Source organism: Cherax quadricarinatus, chromosome 74 (genome assembly GCF_038502225.1).
Source record: "Cherax quadricarinatus isolate ZL_2023a chromosome 74, ASM3850222v1, whole genome shotgun sequence".
Taxonomy (NCBI): Eukaryota; Metazoa; Arthropoda; class Malacostraca; order Decapoda; family Parastacidae; genus Cherax; species Cherax quadricarinatus.
The window spans coordinates 21,045,748-21,066,189 of NC_091365.1; the positions used below are offsets into that span (position 1 = coordinate 21,045,748).

Here is a 20,442-nt window from a genome sequence, read left to right on the forward strand (position 1 = left end):
GAGTTTTTGCATAGCGTGAGATGGACACGAGGAATATCAAAGAGTGATCTGTGCCTTGTGTTATGGTCATGTGTTCTGTTGAGGTTGGCAAGGAGATGTTTGAGGGGAGGGTTAATATCAGAGTTGAGTGTTCTATGTATGTAATAGGTGCAGTAATAAGTATGGATGTTTTGTATGGTGAGTAGGTTGAGTGTATTGAATATTGGTGGAGTGTGCTGCCTGTAGTGAGAATTTGTTATCATTCTAACTGCAGCCTTTTGTTGGGTAATTAGTGGTCTGAGATGGTTACTTGTTGTTGAGCCCCATGCACAAATTCCATAGGTGAGATAGGGGTAAATAAGAGAGTGATATAGGGCCAGGAGGGCTGACTGTGGAGCATAGTACCGTATCTTCGATAGTATGCCTACAGTCTTGGAAATTTTCTTAGAAATTTGTTGTATATGTGTATGAAATTTGAGTCTATTATCAAGGTGGATTCCTAAGAATTTTCCCTCTGTTAGCTTTGTGATAGGTGATCCGTTTATCATTATGTTAAGAGGGACATCTGTAGCTCTGTTACCAAACTGAATGAAGTAGGTTTTGTCAATGTTTAGTGTAAGTTTGTTAGTACTCATCCAGGTAGATATTTTCTGTAATTCGGTATTTACAGTATTGGCTAGCGTGACTGGGCTCGGGTGGGAGAAGACGTATGTTGTGTCATCAGCAAATAGTGTGGGTTTGAGTAATTGAGAAGCATTTGGTAGGTCATTTATGTATAGGAGAAAGAGAAGAGGGCCAAGGACACTTCCCTGTGGGACACCAACTGTAATTGGTTGTGCAGAAGAGTTTGCCCCATTTGCGTACACATATTGGCTTCTGTTGCTGAGGTATGACTTGAGGTAGTTGAGGGAGTGCCCTCTTATACCATAGTGTGATAATTTTACGTGGAGCAAGTCATGGTCAACTGTATCAAAAGCTTTACGTAAGTCAATGAAGATCCCCAGTGGGACTTCTTTTTTCTCTATTGCAGTGTATATATGTTCTAGCATGTGTATAATAGCATCATTAGTATTTTTATTAGGCCTGAATCCAAATTGGCAGGGGTTGAGTATGTTTTGGGAGATAAGGTAGGAGTAGATTCGTTTATGAATTAATTTTTCGAAGATTTTTGAGAGAGGGTGTAAGTTGGATATTGGCCTATAGTTATTCAACTCTGTTTGGTCTCCTCCTTTGTGGATCGGGGTGACCCTTGCTATTTTGAGTACTGTAGGGAAGGTGGAGGATTCAATGGATTTGTTAAAGAGTGTTGCAATGATTGGTGATAGCACTTGTGACACTTTTTTGTATATAAAGGGTGGTAAGGTATTTAAATCTCCTGCCTTGTTTTTTAGTGCGTTGATAATAAGGGAGACTTCGTATGGGTTAGTCGGAGCTAGGAACAGTGTGTTCGGGTAGTTGCCGGTGAGGTAGTCATTTGGTGGAGTATAACTACCAGTGCAATATTGAATGAAATAAACATTACTTTTTCACTTTTTTGTATTCATTATTACTTACTAAAATTTTATTAAACACCATATTTACTACCAGTCAATTTTAATTTTGTACATTAAACATTATTTTATACTTCTCATAACATTTTGTAGCCAAATTTTCAAGTTTTTATATTCAACCCCAACCTTTATATTATCCCTTGTACCTGTGTACCTGTCTACCCTCTTACTATCATATTATAATCAAGACATTACCATTGTTATTTTTTTACTATTATTCTTTTGGTACTTTAATTGTGAATTTTATTTTGTCAATTTAAATCTAGGTATAATCTTGATCTTGTCAACAACCTATACCAGACTCTAGTGCAATTGCAAGTACCATTTCAAATTGTATTTTTATATTATAAGTTTATATTATAATTCCTACCATCTGCCCATTTAACTTTGCTTACCATTACTTAATTTTAGTCCCTTATATGTTTTCTCCTTTATTTTAGCTTTATATAACTATCCTAGTTTATATATTCACAATTGTTAAAATAATCAAGGTGCTATTCTTAGGTGCTAAAGTAGAATAAGTTCACAATTTTGCCATTATATTCCAAAGCTCATTTTTTTGATTACCACTTTATTGGTCACCACAACCTATATTAGTCCCTTTTATATTATAATTTTATACTATAATTCTAACTTTAAAAAATTACCTTTATAGTACTACCTACTATCATATTCCCAAGCTCCACTATTTGATCATCACTTTATTTGTATTAGTCCCTTAGCTCATTATTTTACATTTGTTAAATAATCCAGGTGCTATTTTTTAGCTTAAGACTATTTACTTTGTTTTATACTTAATTCAAACTATAGATTCACTACAAATCTTATGATTACAAGCATTGATCCTGATACCAACCTCTTATTTAATGACTTAAATGAATCAAACAGTAACTGTAATTACTACACTGCAGAACAATCAAAGGCACTTCTCAGTGCCAACAACAACATAACTATATTTAACTACAATATCAGATCTTTAAGCAAGCATTACGATGACCTCATAGCATTACTAAATTCCTTACATGCCAATATGTCCATCATTACACTAACTGAAACCTGGCTAAAGCCTGATAGTACAGATGTCTATGCCATTCCTGGTTACACAGCCATACACAACTGTAGGCCAGATCAACAAGGGGGTGGCACAGCCATATACTACTCAGACCAACTAGAATGTATCACTAATACTTGCACAAGGGATGAACATGGGGAATATATAATAGCTAAATTCAAATCAAAGTACCTACAAAAACCTCTCACATTGATAAACATCTACAGAGTTCCACAGTCAAACATTAGCCAATTTAGTCAAAATCTAGGAAGTATGATAACTGATGCACGCATGAACAAAGATCACTTACTACTCTCAGGTGACTTCAATATAAATCTCCTGCAAGACCAGGACCCACACGTTACTGAATTCACAAACACAATGAGTAACTGTATGTTACTACCAACAGTAACAAAACCTACAAGAGTTACAGAGACTAGTGTTTCCCTACTTGACCACATCTGGACCAACACCATATCCCCTTTAAAATCAGGCATAATTACAGATAATACCACAGACCACTACCCTACTTTCCTCATAACAACTCTTGGTAAACTACCCCAAGACACTACTAAAGTCACCTTCAGACTTCACAATGAGGCAGCCATTAATAACTTCACAACAGCAATAGCAAACATTGATTGGCACACTGAGCTAGAAACCTATACAGATATTGACGAATGTATTAATAATTTTCTAAAAAAAACCCAATACCTCTATAACAAGCACTGCCCTAAAAAAACTAAACAGATGACAGCAAAGAGACTGAACAGTCCCTGGCTAACACCCAGCATTCTCAAATCCATAAATACAAAACACCAATATGAAAAACAGTACAGAATGGGTCACATAACCAGAGACCAAACAAAACGTTACTCGTCAATCCTAACCAGCCTGATAAGAAGGGCAAAAAAATTGTATTATGAGAACAGATTATCCAACTTACGAGGTGATATAAAAAAGACCTGGAAAACCCTATCAGAAATTCTGGGAACAAAAAAGATATCACGAAATAGCGAAATAAAATTAGCAAAAACAGATGAACCCCAACTCCCACCAACAGAAACAGCAAACAGACTCAATGATTTCTTCTCCACTATAGGACAAAACCTTGCCAATAAAATCCCAAGCTCAGATACCCCACCAAATGACTACCTCACCGGCAACTACCCGAACACACTGTTCCTAGCTCCGACTAACCCATACGAAGTCTCCCTTATTATCAACGCACTAAAAAACAAGGCAGGAGATTTAAATACCTTACCACCCCTTATATACAAAAAAGTGTCACAAGTGCTATCACCAATCATTGCAACACTCTTTAACAAATCCATTGAATCCTCCACCTTCCCTACAGTACTCAAAATAGCAAGGGTCACCCCGATCCACAAAGGAGGAGACCAAACAGAGTTGAATAACTATAGGCCAATATCCAACTTACACCCTCTCTCAAAAATCTTCGAAAAATTAATTCATAAACGAATCTACTCCTACCTTATCTCCCAAAACATACTCAACCCCTGCCAATTTGGATTCAGGCCTAATAAAAATACTAATGATGCTATTATACACATGCTAGAACATATATACACTGCAATAGAGAAAAAAGAAGTCCCACTGGGGATCTTCATTGACTTACGTAAAGCTTTTGATACAGTTGACCATGACTTGCTCCACGTAAAATTGTCACACTATGGTATAAGAGGGCACTCCCTCAACTACCTCAAGTCTTACCTCAGCAACAGAAGCCAATATGTGTACGCAAATGGGGCAAACTCTTCTGCACAACCAATTACAGTTGGTGTCCCACAGGGAAGTGTCCTTGGCCCTCTTCTCTTTCTCCTATACATAAATGACCTTCCAAATGCTTCGCAATTACTCAAACCCACACTATTTGCAGATGACACTACATACGTCTTCTCTCACCCGAGCCCAGTCACGCTAGCCAATACTGTAAATACCGAATTACAGAAAATATCTACCTGGATGAGGACTAACAAACTTACACTAAACATTGACAAAACCTACTTCATTCAGTTTGGTAACAGAGCTACAGATGTCCCTCTTAACATAATGATAAATGGATCACCTATCACAAAACTAACAGAGGGAAAATTCTTAGGAATCCACCTTGATAATAGACTCAAATTTCATACACATATACATCAAATTTCTAAGAAAATTTCCAAGACTGTAGGCATACTATCGAAGATACGGTACTATGTTCCACAGTCAGCCCTCCTGGCCCTATATCACTCTCTTATTTACCCCTATCTCACCTATGGAATTTGTGCATGGGGCTCAACAACAATTAACCATCTCAGACCACTAATTACCCAACAAAAGGCTGCAGTTAGAATGATAACAAATTCTCACTACAGGCAGCACACTCCACCAATATTCAATACACTAAACCTACTCACCATACAAAACATCCATACTTATTACTGCACCTATTACATACATAGAACACTTAACTCTGATATTAACCCTCCCCTCAAACATCTCCTTGCCAACCTCAACAGAACACATGACCATAACACAAGGCACAGATCACTCTTTGATGTTCCTCGTGTCCATCTCACACTATGCAAAAACTCAATGCACATAAAAGGCCCTAAAATCTGGAATTCATTACCTGTAAATATAAAAGAAACACAACCTGTTTATAAATTCAAGTCTCTTCTCAAAGATTACTTACTCACCCAAAACCAAATAAATACTGAATAACTGAACATTATAAATTGTATATCTTAAATGTTTCTCACAATTATATCACATAAATGTTAAACCTAAAACCCAATCTAACTTTATTATTTTTTAAATACACTACCTAACAGAATCACTACCTAACTGAATGCAACCATATGACCTGTCTTTGTAATACTCACTTGTGCTTTATAGTTATCTGTTTACATTAATGTTTTATCACTGATTTCATCATTGCTTAGTAGCAGCGCTGTATAGTCCTTGTGGCTTAGCGCTTCTTTTTGATTATAATAATAATAATAATCATTGCTTAGTTAATCTTAAGTTAATTTTAAGCCAGCCCGTAATGCTATGCATAGTATAAGTGGCTTTGGCATACTGCTCTTATCTGTATTTTTTTTGTACCTCTGTATGTGTGCACAAATTGGAAATAAATAAAATAAATAAATAAATAAAAATATTTTTTCAGAATTGCATATGACTCTTGAACACAGCAAACAATCAAACATTTCTGCCAATAATAACAATAGTAGTAATGGTTCGCCTGGTTTGTTTACATTACGTGAGGGTGGGGTGGGGCAGGGAGCACTGCCTTGGCTGGCTACCATACTTCCCAAACCTGCTGACTTTTATTTATTTATTTATTTATTTATTTAATGTCTTTGCAAACAGTACATTGAGATTATGTATATACAATAGTGGGTTGCAATGCAAAGAGAGTCTCTATTATGCCTTGGCATTATGGGCCAACTTAACATTATTGGCTTACGTTCTGTACATAGTTGTACAGTAGGAAAGTAATTATTTCATAGTTGTACAGTAGAATATTAATTATAAATGAATCAAAATTTGTATAATACAAAAATATACACATTTTTATTTATTTTTTATTTATTATCACACTGGCCGATTCCCACCAAGGCAGGGTGGCCCGAAAAAGAAAAACTTTCACCATCATTCACTCCATCACTGTCTTGCCAGAAGGGTGCTTTACACTACAGTTTTTAAACTGCAACATTAACACCCCTCCTTCAGACTGCAGGCACTGTACTTCCCATCTCCAGGACTCAAGTCCGGCCTGCCGGTTTCCCTGAATCCCTTCATGAATGTTACTTTGCTCACACTTCAACAGGACGTCAAGTATTAAAAACCATTTGTCTCCATTCACTCCTATCAAACACGCTCACGCATGCCTGCTGGAAGTCCAAGCCCCTCGCACACAAAACCTCCTTTACCCCCTCCCTCCAACCTTTCCTAGGCCGACCCCTACCCCGCCTTCCTTCCACTACAGACTGATACACTCTTGAAGTTATTCTGTTTCGCTCCCTTCTCTCCACATGTCCGAACCACCTCAACAACCCTTCCTCAGCCCTCTGGACAACAGTTTTGGTAATCCCGCACCTCCTCCTAACTTCCAAACTACGAATTCTCTGCATTACATTCACACCACACATTGCTCTCAGACATGACATCTCCACTGCCTCCAGCCTTCTCCTCGCTGCAACATTCATCACCCATGCTTCACACCCATATAAGAGTGTTGGTAAAACTATACTCTCATACATTCCCCTCTTTGCCTCCAAGGACAAAGTTCTTTGTCTCCACAGACTCCTAAGTGCACCACTCACCCTTTTCCCCTCATCAATTCTATGATTCACCTCATCTTTCATAGACCCATCCGCTGACACGTCCACTCCCAAATACCTGAATACATTCACCTCCTCCATACTCTCTCCCTCCAATCTGATATCCAATCTTTCATCACCTAATCTTTTTGTTATCCTCATAACCTTACTCTTTCCTGTATTCACTTTCAATTTTCTTCTTTTGCACACCCTACCAAATTCATCCACCAATCTCTGCAACTTCTCTTCAGAATCTCCCAAGAGCACAGTGTCATCAGCAAAGAGCAACTGTGACAACTCCCACTTTATGTGTGATTCTTTATCTTTTAACTCCACGCCTCTTGCCAAGACCCTCGCATTTACTTCTCTTACAACCCCATCTATAAATATATTAAACAACCACGGTGACATCACACATCCTTGTCTAAGGCCTACTTTTACTGGGAAATAATTTCCCTCTTTCCTACATACTCTAACTTGAGCCTCACTATCCTCGTAAAAACTCTTCACTGCTTTCAGTAACCTACCTCCTACACCATACACCTGCAACATCTGCCACATTGCCCCCCTATCCACCCTGTCATACGCCTTTTCCAAATCCATAAATGCCACAAAGACCTCTTTAGCCTTATCTAAATACTCTTCACTTATATGTTTCACTGTAAACACCTGGTCCACACATATACGTATTTATATTCTAAAATGCTTTTGTGAAAAACAATGATTCAATTATATTCCTGTCAACAATGGATAAAAGGTTCAATGTGATTGTTTCAGTTATGATGTGGGAGTACATAGATGAGTAAATGTGTACTGAGTATTTAGCATTTAGTCTAGGGTGATTAAGTGGCTTTTGAGAAGAGTCTTAAATTGATTTTCAGACTGGGTTACTTTAATATCTTCTGGTAATGAATTCCATATTTTGGGGCCCTTTATGTGCATAGAGTTTTTACACAGTGTGATATGGACACGAGGTATATCAAAAAGAGATCTGTGTTCTGTGTTGTGGTCATGTGTCCTGTTTAGGTTGGTGAGGAAAAGTTTGAGTGAAGGGTTTATATTTGTGTGTATTGTTCTGTGTATGTAGTAGGCACATGAATAAGTATGGATGTTCTTAATGGTAAGCAGATTCAGACTTTTGAAAATTGGTGGAGTATGCTGGCGGGAGTAGGAATATGTTAAAATTCTTACTGCTGCCTTTTGCTGGGTTATTAGGGGTTTTAGGTGATTGGATGGTGTTGATCCCCATGCACAAATTCCATATATAAGATAAGGGTATATGAGTGAATGGTACAGTGCCAGGAGAGCTGATTGTGGAACATAGTACCTTATCTTTGATAGTATGCCTACAGTCTTGGAGATTTTCTTGGTGATTTGTTGTGTGTGTGTCCGGAACTTAAGGCTACTGTCAAGGTGGATACCTAGGAATTTTCCCTCTGTGAGTCTTGTGACTGATGATCCATTTAGCATAATGTTAATTGGATCATTTGCAGCTTTGTTTTCAAACTGAATGAAATAGGTTTTATCAGTGTTCAGGGTATGTTTGTTAGTCATCATCCAGGCAGATATTTTCTGTAATTCAGCATTGACTATGTTTGCTAGTATGACTGCATTTGGGTGGGAAAATACATATGTACTGCCATCTGCAAATAATATGGGTTTGAGTAGCTGTGATGCATTCGGTAGATCATTGATGTAGATGAGAAAGAGGAGTGGTCCAAGGATGCTTCCTTGTGGGACTCCTACTGTGATTGGTTGGGTGGAGGAGTTTGCATCATTTGCATACACATATTGAGTTCTGTTACTAAGGTATGACTTTAGGTAGTTGAGGGAGTGGCCTCTGATACCATAGTGCATTAATTTGGAGTACAGTAGTTCATGGTCAACTGTATCGAAAGCTTTACGTAAATCAATGAAAATGCCCAGCAGGACTTCTTTCTTTTCAAGTGCGGTATACATTAGTTCTAGCATGTGTATGATAGCATCATTTGTGCTTTTATTATTTCTGAATCCAAACTGACAAGGGTTTAATATGTTGTGTGAAATGAAGTAGGAATAGATCCGTCTATGAATTAATTTTTCAAAGATTTTAGAGAGCAGTGGTAAGTTAGATATTTGTCTATAGTTATTCAAGTCAGCTTGGTCACCTCCTTTATGGATCGGAGTGACCCTCACTATTTTGAGGATTGTTGGGAATGTAGATGATTCAATGGATTTGTTAAAGAGCGTTGCAATAATTGGTTACAATACTTGAGAAGCTTTTTTGTACATAAAAGCAGGCAAGTTGTTTATGTCTCCTGCCTTGGTTTTAAGGGTGTTTATGATGAGCATAACTTCAGTGGGGTTGGTTGGAGCTAGGAATAGTGTATTTGGGTAGGTTCCTATGAGGTAGTCTGATGGACGGACGTTTGTGCTTTGTATTTTGTTTGCTAGAATTTTTCCTATGGTGGAGAAGAAAACATTAAGTCTGTTTGCTCTTTTGGTTGGAGTGAGTAGGGGTTCATCTGATTTTGTTAGTTTGATTGCTTTGTTTTTGGATAACTTTTTCGTTCCAAGAATTTCAGGCTTTTTCATATCACCTTTGATGTTATGTAATCTATTTTCATAATACAATTTTTTTGACCTTCTTATCAGGCTGGTAAGTGCTGACGAGTAATTTCTGGACTGTTCTCTAGTTATTTGACCCATTCTATACTGTTTTTCATATTTGTGCTTTGTGTTAATGGATTTGAGGATGCTTGGTGTTAGCCAGGGATTATTCAGTCTCTTTGCTGTGATCTGTTTAGTTTTTCTGGGGCAATGTCTGTTGTAGAGGCATTGGGCTTTTTTTAGAAAATTATTTATACATTCATTCATATCTGTATATGTTTCAAGCTCATTTTGCCAATCGATGTTATTCATAGCTGCTATAAAGTTGTTAACTGCTGTCTCGTTATGTAGTCTGAAGGTTACTTTAGTAATGTCTTGTGGTAGTTTGCCCAGATTAGTTATGAGAAAGGTTGGGTAACGGTGTGTAGTGTTGTCCATGATTATACCTGATTTTAAAGGGGATATGGTGTTTGTCCAGATGTGGTCTATTAAGGAGATGTTTGTCTTGGAGATTCTTGTAGGTTTAGATGTTGCGGGTAGCAACAGGCAGTTACTCATTGTGTTTGTGATTTCGGTTACTTGTGGGTCCTGGGCGTGTAGTATGTTTATGTTGAAATCACCTGTTAGTAGTAGGTGGTCTTTATTCATGTGTGCATCAGTAATCATGTTTCCTAGTTTTTCACTAAAGTGATAAATGTTTGACTGTGGTACTCTGTAGATGTTTATAACTGTGAGTGGATTTTGCAAGTCTTTTGATTTAAATTTGGCTATGATATATTGTCCATGTTCATCCTTTGTGCAAGATTTATTGATACATTCAAGTTGATTTGAATAGTATATAGCTGTTCCTCCCCCTTGTTGGTCTGTTCTACAGTTGTGTATGGCCATACACAACTGTAGAATCTGTAATATCAGGCTTAAGCCAGGTTTCTGTGAGTGTGATGATTGATATATTGGAACGAAGGGAACTGAGTAATGCTGTGAGGTCATCATAATGTTTGCTCAAGGATCTGACATTGTAGTTAAAGATGGTTATGTTATTGTTTGCACTGAGTAATGTCTTTGTTTGGTCTGCTGTGTAGTAATTACAGTTACTGGTTGATTCATGTAATTCATTTTGTAAAAAGTTTACATCAGGATCTATGCCTGTAATCATAGGATGAGAGTAATTTTACAAACTAGATTTTCTGAGTAAAATGATATAAGATTTATATTGAATCTACAACTAGACTTATGACTAAGACACTGTGATTAATCTAAAACTTGTAAAAATTTGAAAGAAAAAGGGATTATTACAGAATTGATAATTTAGTTATACACTTAAGTATCTAATAGCACCTTAATTATTTTAACAAGTGAGTTTATGAACTACAGTAGATATTTACAGTTAAAATAAAGGAGCTAATGGATATAATAGTAAAAGAATGTATTAAAAGTAAAATCAGTAGCACCTGAGGTAGTCTATAGCACCTGGAGTATTTTAATGGCAAAATAGTGAACTTATTACACTTTAGCACCTGAGAATAGCACCTTGATTATTTTAAAAATTGTGAATATATGAACTGAGGTAGTTATTTAAAGCTTAAATAAGGGAGAAAATATATAGGGAACTAAATTAAGTAATGGTGAACAAAGTTCAGTGGACAGATAGTCACTATGATTTAATATTGATTTGGGAGTAAGATCTGATTTGTAATGTATAATAAGTTGAGCAATTAATTGCACTACAAAAGTAGAGAAATATGAGGTAGCTGGTACTAGCTAGCAAAAGATAGTTTTGGGACTCACACAATAATGTAATTGGAATATACACTAATTGCTCAGACAATATAAAGGGGATTAAATTAGTAGTGGTAAGCAGAATTAAATGGACAGGTAGCAACCATGAATAACATTAATTTGGAGTAAGATTTGACTTTCAACACAAAATTATGAGCAATAAAAGCAATTAAAAAGTAAAAAGTATTTGAGGTAGCTGGTATTAGCTAGCAAAAGAAAAAAATAATAATGCACAATAATGTAATATTAAATAATAATAATAATGCACAATAATATAATAGTAATATACACTATATGCACCACACATATATATGTGTTAAGGACACTTATCTTATCTGTTACAGAAATGTTAGCTTTTCTAAGGAAGGTAGAGAAATCATGTTCATTTGAGATGGTGTATTGTTGTCCTGTTGAAGTTTTTCTAATTAGTATTTTCCCATCTTGAGTGAAACACTGATGTATTTTGTTTTCCTGTTTAAGTTTTCTCAACCTGAACAGAAGGCTTTGACGTTTTCTCGTTAGACACTCGTTGATGAACACTCCATTTTTCATTGTGATTGCTGATTTAATTAAGTCCTTTCTTTTATCATATGAATGAAGTCTGCTCATAATACTGTGTTTACTACCTTGTTTTCCTAACAAACATGTTTCTTTGATTTCATTGTTTTGCACAATAACATGTAAATGGTCCTGTATTATCCTGATAGCAGTTTCTTTGCACTGTTCTTGGGTTATGTCACTTGGAATGTGCGGACTGTTTAATATAACTGCATCTGACAACTTATCTTGTTCAGTTTTGTCATCTTGGAAATCAAGGTATTCATTCAGTTGAGTGTGCATGTTCTGATTCCAGTCCTTGATTGCTTCTTCAACCTTCATATTTAGAGTTGTTATTTGCTCAGTGTGACTGGCTATAGCTGCTTTCAGAGTATTTTCTGTGTCAGCACTTTCCGAGGTAATCTTCTCTTCAAGGTTTTGGATCTTGTTCTCGAGGTTGGTTATCTTGGATTCTCATCGCGCAAGTGTTGCTTTAATATCTTTGATTTCGTTTTCTAGAGCAACGATGTAGTCCCTGATATTGTCAGGAATAATCATACCTGAGTTATCATCGGTGAATCCTTTGAAGGGAGTGGAGTTGGAGGGGGAGTCAGCCATGTTTGTTGTTGTTGTTCTCTGGGTGGCGGTGGTGAGGGGGGTTGATGATACACCGGCGTCCTGTTGGGTAGACAAGTCAAGTTTTAGGGTCCTTGGTGTTATTCTTTTCTTACTGCTATTGTTTCTTCTCCAATATCCTTTCATAGTATCACTAAAGTAGATACTGTGTAGCTATGGAGGAGAAGGCTTGATTTCCCTGAGCTTGGGTTAAGTGATTGTCTGGCAGCGGAGGCAGTGTTTTGGTTAGCAGGGCTGTCTTCCTTAGATCTTCTATTTTGTCAAGATTTGGGTTACATTCTTAGTATTCTTGGGTCTTTTTGTGGTCTATGTGGGTTCATGTAGTTGCACCTTCAATTAGGCCATCACAGGCTTTGATGAGCGATGGTTTCTTGAAGAATAAGAGTTGCTAGGATGCCGATGCTGCCGCAGAGAAAGCTGGTAGGCCTACTCACCTCTCACCCTACATTAAGGCTACAAATATTTTAAGGTAATTAAAGAATGTACTGTACGTGTATTTTATCGCTCTGGGGTGCTTTAATTAAATGTCATAGCATATTACATGTGGGTGGGGGGGGTCTGCTGACCTGGCTGGCTACCATACCTCCCAAACCTGACTTCATAAAACTCACCTCTCACCCTACATTAAGACAAAAAATATTTTAAGGTAAATAATGGGTACACTGTGCGTATTTTACTTTTTATTGTTTTTAACCCTTTCAGGGTTTCGGCCGTACTAGTACGGCTTATGCACCAGGGTTTTTGACGTACTAGTACACCTAAATTCTAGCGCCCTCAAATCTAGTGAGAGAAAGCTGGTAGGCCTACATATGAAAGAATGGGTCTATGTGATCAGTGTGCGTGGTATAAAAAAATCCTGCAGCACACAGTGCATAATGAGAGAAAAAAAACTTTGACCGTGTTTTTGGAATTAAACAGCGACTTTACACTGTATTTTCATATGGTATTTATTGTTGTATTCTAGATTTCCTGGTCTCATTTTATAGAATGGAAGACATACTACAGAAATTGGGATGATTTTGACTGGTTTTACAAAGAAAATTACCTTGAAATTGCACTCAAAGTAGCAGAAATGTTCGATTTTTACCAAAGTTCAAAAGTAAACAGATCATGCTATGCATCCAATACACGTCAACTGGTGAGTCTAATATTCTTTCACAAGTGCGCTGATAATATTTATACCGTTACCAATGCAGTAGTGTGCATAACAGTAATTCTTCTATTTTTTTGTGAGAATAAAAATTCAAAGTGGAAAGCAAAAGAATGTAAGAGGGGTGTTGGGACGTGACTAATGAACAGAGGAAATGCTATTTTAGTGCCAGGAATGTCTTTCTTGTTTATTCTGGACCCTATTCGGAAATTGGCTTCTTTTGAAATTTGTGTGAAATTGGCAAAATTGCTAAATTCTGACCACTGTATTGGATAGTTGAAATCGGTAAATGGGTGGTTTCTTGTACTCACTCGATAGAAAAAATGGAGTTCTAGCAAAATAGTTATGATTTTTGTCGACAAGTACACTGGAATTGGCCGAAAATAGGGCTCAAATTGGGCAAAAATCGCCGATGCATAAACATCGTCGAGACCGCTAACTTCATGAGAGCATAATTCCGTAAGTTTTCCATCAAATTTCATACTTTTGGTGTCATTATGATCGGGAAAAGATTTTCTATTTTTTCTTAAGAAAAAAATAATTTTTTTTTTTTAAATTTGGCTGACCCTGAGAACAAGTCTCTGAGAGGGCCTGTCAACCTTGAAAGGGTAAATGCCTAGTTCTATTACTAATTTAATATATGTTAGTGTAGACTTGTTATCTGGCATTTATATGCATTTATAAGAGGAAAAAATGGCGTTCTGCTTTCCAGCGATGTTTGCTTTCCAGCAGTAACCTGGAACCTAACCTGCTGTATAAGTGGGGCTCTACTGTATTACAAAAACAGAGACGATTTTGAATATTTTCATGATGAAAAGTACCTTGAAATTCAGGTCAAATTAGTGGAAATGTTCAATTTTTGCCAATGTTCAAGAGTAAACTAATTAGGCCACGCATCCAATACACGTCAACTGGGGAGTCTAATATTCTTTCACAAGTGCGCTGATATTATTTATACCATTTTTACAATAATGCAGCAGTCTGCTTAACAGTAAATTTCAAAATGGAAAGCAAGAATAATATAAGAGGGGCCTGGAGACGTGACTTAAGAACAGTGAAAATGTTATTTTAGTGCCAGGAATGTATGTCTTGTTTATTCTGGACCCTATTTTGAAATTGGCATCTTTTGAATTTTGTGTGAAATTGGGCAAATTGCCAATTTCTGACCACTTTATTGGGTAGTTGAAATCGGCAAATGGGTGGTTGCTTGTACTCAGTCGATAGAACAAGTGGAATTCTAGTGAAATAGCTATGATGTTAGTCGACGGGAACATAGGAATTGGCTGAAAATAAGGCTCAAAGTAGGCTTGTGTCCTGGCAGTGCCGTTTCCTCCTGCGTGATGTAGGTCCTCTGGCATTTTCTTCCAAAAGAGGCATGTTTCGTCACAATTGAACAGTAGTTGGGGACAAATTCTTCTGCCTCTACAGAGACCTTGAATTCTTGTATGAGCTTTCCAGCCGCACTTTTGTCAGAACTTGCAGCCTCGCCATGCCTTACCACACTGTATGCCACTACACTTCTTAAATCTCTCAAACCAGCCTTTGTTGGCCTTAAATTCACTAACATCAGCACTCGGTCCGGCATTTTCTTTACGAGATCGCCATGCAACTGCTTTGCCTTTTCACAAATTATCGACTGCATAACACTATCTCCTGCTAACTGTTTTTGGTTGATCCACACCAACAACAAATTCTCAATATCTTCAAGTATTTGTGATCTCTTTTTTTGTGAGCATATCTACCCCTTTTGCAACAACAGCTTCTTTGATGTCCTTTTTTTTTTTTGCCACGATGGAAGCAATGGTTGTATGGGGCTTCCCATACATCCTGGCAGGATGGGCCACACGCACACCACTTTCATATTTTGCAATGATTTGTTTCTTGAATTCTATTGTGTTTCTCACATTCTTTTCCAAAGGGCTGGCACTAGAAGCTTTCTTTGGGCCCAGGGTGGCTTATTTAGAAGTTTCAAGCACAAAAAAGAATGGAATAGTATTACGAAATGTATCGTATGAACTCGTGGGGCATGGGGTGATGGTCACTCACCAATAAACAATGCCACACAGACTGGAAATGGTGTGTGGGGCGCCTTTGTGTGGCACGGGCGCTGGGAGGCCACTCATATGCGTTCCGGACGAGCGACGAATGGCGAGGCTATATTTTGATGAAATAAGTTGTCGATAGTTGAAATTTATGAAGTGCAAGGCTAACGAAACTCGAGGGTTCACTGTAATAGAACATTATTAATATGCAATATTTTTGCATGTTTTTTGTTGTAAACAAGTTTTGTAAACACTATACACCCTTTCCTCAACAACGGAGTTATGTTCCTAAGACCACACCAGTAAATGAATTCGTTGGTAAATGAGGAGCATACTATAATGGTAGTGAGTTTGTGTCATCCATCTTTGATATTGTTTTAATGTCACCTTTGCACCATTCATAACATTCTTAGTAAATTTTTAAATGTTTATACAGTAGTGTACTGTATATTGGAATAAACAAATTAGAGGAAATTAGTTCCAATATACATTATTTAGGTTTGCATATTGGTCAGAGAGCCCATTGTAGGTCTGAGTCATTGGTAAACGAGTACATCGCTAAGTGAGGAGAGGCTGTAATGATAAAATTATTAGTGCGGTTATTGTGTTGAATTTGAGAGTACATATATACATTATGCATTATATTGGTCTCTTAGGCCACAAACATTACTGGAAAAAAATATTAGAAAAGAAAAAAACTAACAAAAAAGTAAAATAAAAAATGCGACTTTACAGAAGTCGTTGATGTTGCTGCCACCCGGTCACTGAGGGTCAACTTCATGCCTCTATATCTTGGTAAGTACTGATCAGAAATTTCTTGTTTTTGTTTTATTACCTGTAGAAGACATCTTTAATTCTATAAGAATTTTTTTTTTTTCGAAAATTCTTGGACCCTGGCTGTCTCTCTGAGGTTTGACCTCTGGACCCTCAAAAGGTTAAAACGCCGACTTTGTGGTGTATTTTCATATGGTATTTATGGATGTATTCTCGCTTTCTTGGTCTCATTTGATAGAATTGAAGATATATTACAGAAATAGAAATCATTTTGAATGGTTTATTGACTAAAAGTACAGTGGTCACTCAATAATCATCCGGCTTGATAGTCGTCCTTTTTGGAAATCGTCTCGTTATTTCGTCCAAACATTGGCTCGCAAATGGTCCGCTTACTCGCTAACCGTCCTTCGTCCGAGATGCGTACTCACGGCTCTGAGCCGCCTCGGCCTCCCTTCCCAGCCAGTGTACCATTGTTTACCAGTGAGCGATGGTCCCCTCACTTGTTCATATGAAATATTTCATAATATTCCATTCATTTTAGTGCTTGCAAGTGCTAAATAAGCTACCATGGCTCCAAAGAAAGCTCCTAGTGCCAAGCCTTTGGTAAAGAAAGTGAGAAATATGATTGAATTTAAGAAAAACATCTTTGAACAATATGAAAGTGGCGTACGTGTGGGCAAACTGGCCAGGATGTATAACAAATCCCGTACAACCATATCGTCCATCGTGGCCAAGAAAAAGGAAATCAAGGAAGCTGTTGTTGCAAAGGGAGTAAATATGCTGACAAAAATGAGATCACCAGTACTCGAAGATGTTGAGAAGTTATTATTGGTGTGGATAAACAAGGAACAATTAGCAGGAGATAGTTTTATGGCATCGATTATTTGTGAAAAGGCTAGGCAGTTGCATGACAATTTGGTAAAGAAATTGCCTGCAACTAGTGGTGATGTGAGTGAATTTAACCCTTTCAGGGTCCGTCCCGTAGATCTACGGCTTCACGTTGAGTGTCCAAACCGTAGATCTACACCAAAATTCTAGCACCGTCAGATTTAGCGCGAAAGCGCTCATAGGCCTACATGTGAGAGAATGGGTCTGCGTGGTGGGTGTGCGTCATAAACAAAAAATCTAGGTGCCCGCATAGCATTGTGGGAACGCTGGCTCAGTTACCCTTGTTCACCATGCCTCGTCGCAAGTCAGCTCTCACTCCTTGGAAAATTTGGACTCTCCTCTTCGTATCTGATAGTTCTGACACTGATGGAAGTGGAAATGAAGACGAATTCTACGGCTTTGATCAGTTAATGACCGAAAGGAATGACCAGGATATCGATAATAGTGCAGAAAACCCTGACGATCCTCAACCTTCTACCTCTGGTGTGGGCGCTCGTGACTCACGGTCGGTTGTGCCTCAATGCAAGAGAAAACTAATATTTTCGCGTGGCCAGGCCTCTGACTCAGTAATGATGATGATAGTGACGTGGATTGTGATTTTATTGCGCTCGACGATCATTCAAGTAGTGATAGGAATCATATTCACCAGTGAAGCGTCGGTATGTTCGCCGCCGCATGCACTCGGGTAGTGTACCCTATGCTGTGCCCAGGGGATGGAGTACATCCCGGAGTACATCCCGTGGCCCTACACCAGTTTTAGGTAGTGATAGTGAGGATGATGTGGCTACACTTGGCATGGATAAACCACAGCCATCAGTGGATGGTGGTAGTGGTGATGGTAGTGGCACCGCCATGCGTGACTCACCAGCCCACGCTGGGACCCACTCTGCTGACTCATCAGTTCAAGGACAAAGCGGAGCATCAGCCACCAGCCCAGCACAACCACAACCACCCGCACAACCAGCCTATGATGTCCAGTATCCACCAGCAAACCATATGTGGGATTGGCAGCAAAATCCTAATTTTGTTCCCAAGCCTCACTACTTTGATGACTCTCAAAGTGGAATTCTACCTACTTGTCCCCTTGGAACCATGGCCAGTGAACTGGAATTCTTTGAATTATTCTTTGACCAGCCATTGATGGAAATTATTGTCAGGGAAAGTAATAAGTATTTTCAGTACACCATGGCAAATACGATCATATCACCACAGTCAAGACTACACAGGTGGAAAGAGACGACTGTTGCAGAAATGTATTTGCTTTTTGCAACAATAATGCTTATGCCTCATGTCTACAAGCATAATATAAAAGCATACTGGTCCACAGATCGGCTAATTTCTACCCCAGTCTTCAGTGAAATCATCCCAGTGAACAGGTTTATCTTACTCTTATGTATGTTGCACTTCTCTGACAAAACCAGGCCTGACAGAAGTGACAGGTTATATAAGATTAGAAATGTTTTCATGTATCTCAAACAAAAGTTCAGCATATACTTTCATCCATTCAAGAATGTTGTAATTGACGAGTCTTTGATTTTGTTCAAAGGTAGACTGTCATTCAAGCAGTATATACCGAGCAAGAGGAAACGCTTTGGTATAAAACTGTTTGTACTCTGTGACTGTGACAGTGGCCTGATGTTGGATATTGTTGTATACACGGGAAGTAAAACATTGAAAGATACCAAGATGTTATTGGGTATCTCAGGTGACCTAGTGAGAAACATGATGGCACCTTATCTTGGTAAGGGGCATACATTATACAGTGGACCCTCGCATACTGTTGGCATCACATAACGTTAAACCCGCATACCGATACATTTTATCACTAAAATTTTGCCTCGCATACCGCTAAAAAACTCGCTCAATGCTATTCGTCCGAGAGGAGTCTAATGTGCGGCCTGAGCCAGCCTCACATGTTCCTCCAGTGGCATTGTTTACAAGCCAGCCTCCGCGGTAACATCCAAGCATACAATCGGAACATTTCGTATTATTACAGCTTTTTTGGTGATTTCATCTGCAAAATAAGTGACCATGGGCCCCAAGAAAGCTTCTAGTGCTAACCCTGTGGTAAAAAGGGTGAGAAATACTATCATACCACAGTCAGCTGCTGCTGCACCACGGTCAGCTGTTGCTGGACCAGTCAGCTGTTGCTGGATCAGTCAGCTGCTGTTGCACCACGATCAGCTGTTGCTGGACCAGTCAGCTGTTGCTGGATCAGTCAGCTGCTGCTGCACCACGATCAGCTGTTGCTGGACCAGTCAGCTGTTGCTGGATCAGTCAGCTGCTGCTGCACCATGATCAGCTGTTGCTGGGCTAGTCAGCTGTTGCTGGATCAGTTAGCTGCTGCTGCACCACAATCAGCTGTTGCTGCACCACAATCAGCTGTTGCTGGATCAGTCAGCTGCTGCTGCACCACGATCAGCTGTTGCTGGATCAGTCAGCTGCTGCTGCACCACGATCAGCTGTTGCTGGACCAGTCAGCTGTTGCTGGATCAGTCAGCTGCTGCTGCACCACGATCAGCTGTTGCTGGACCAGTCAGCTGCTGCTGCACCACGTTCAGCTGTTGCTGGACCAGTCAGCTGTTGCTGGACCAGTCAGCTGCTGCTACACCATGATCAGCTGTTGCTGGACCAGTCAGCTGTTGCTGGATCAGTCAGTTGCTGCTGCACCACGATCAGCTGTTGCTGGACCAGTCAGCTGTTGCTGGATCAGTCAGCTGCTGCTGCACCATGATCAGCTGTTGCTGAACCAGTCAGCTGTTGCTGGATCAGTCAGCTGCTGCTGCACCATGTTCAGCTGTTGCTGGACCAGTCAGCTGTTGCTGGACCAGTCAGCTGTTGCTGGACCAGTCAGCTGTTGCTGGACCAGTCAGCTGTTGCTGGACCAGTCGGCTGTTGCTGGACCAGTCAGCTGTTGCTGGACCAGTCAGCTGTTGCTGGACCAGTCAGCTGTTGCTGGACCAGTCGGCTGTTGCTGGACCAGTCAGCTGTTGCTGGATCAGTCAGCTGTTGCTGGACCAGTCAGCTGTTGCTGGACCAGTCAGTTGTTGCTGGATCACGGTCAGCTGCTGCTGGATCATGGTTAGCTGCTGCTGCACCACGGTCAGCTGCTGTTGCACAACTATCAGCTGTT

The 20,442-nt window shown here is 39.0% G+C and overlaps 1 protein-coding gene across 2 annotated transcripts in view; it reads left to right on the forward strand.

Annotated features, from left to right (window-relative positions):
• LOC128700115 (zinc finger protein 84-like) overlaps window positions 1-20,442 on the forward strand; it is a 96,336-nt gene that overhangs the window by 21,195 nt on the left and 54,699 nt on the right. Inside the window, exon 2 of one of the 2 annotated variants that reach the window (XM_070100824.1) lies at window positions 16,383-16,442. The exons of the other annotated variant lie outside the window; for it this stretch is intronic. The gene's annotated coding sequence lies outside the window, so the exon portion shown is untranslated. The remainder of the gene's footprint in view (window positions 1-16,382; window positions 16,443-20,442) is intronic. 2 annotated transcript variants of the gene reach the window in all.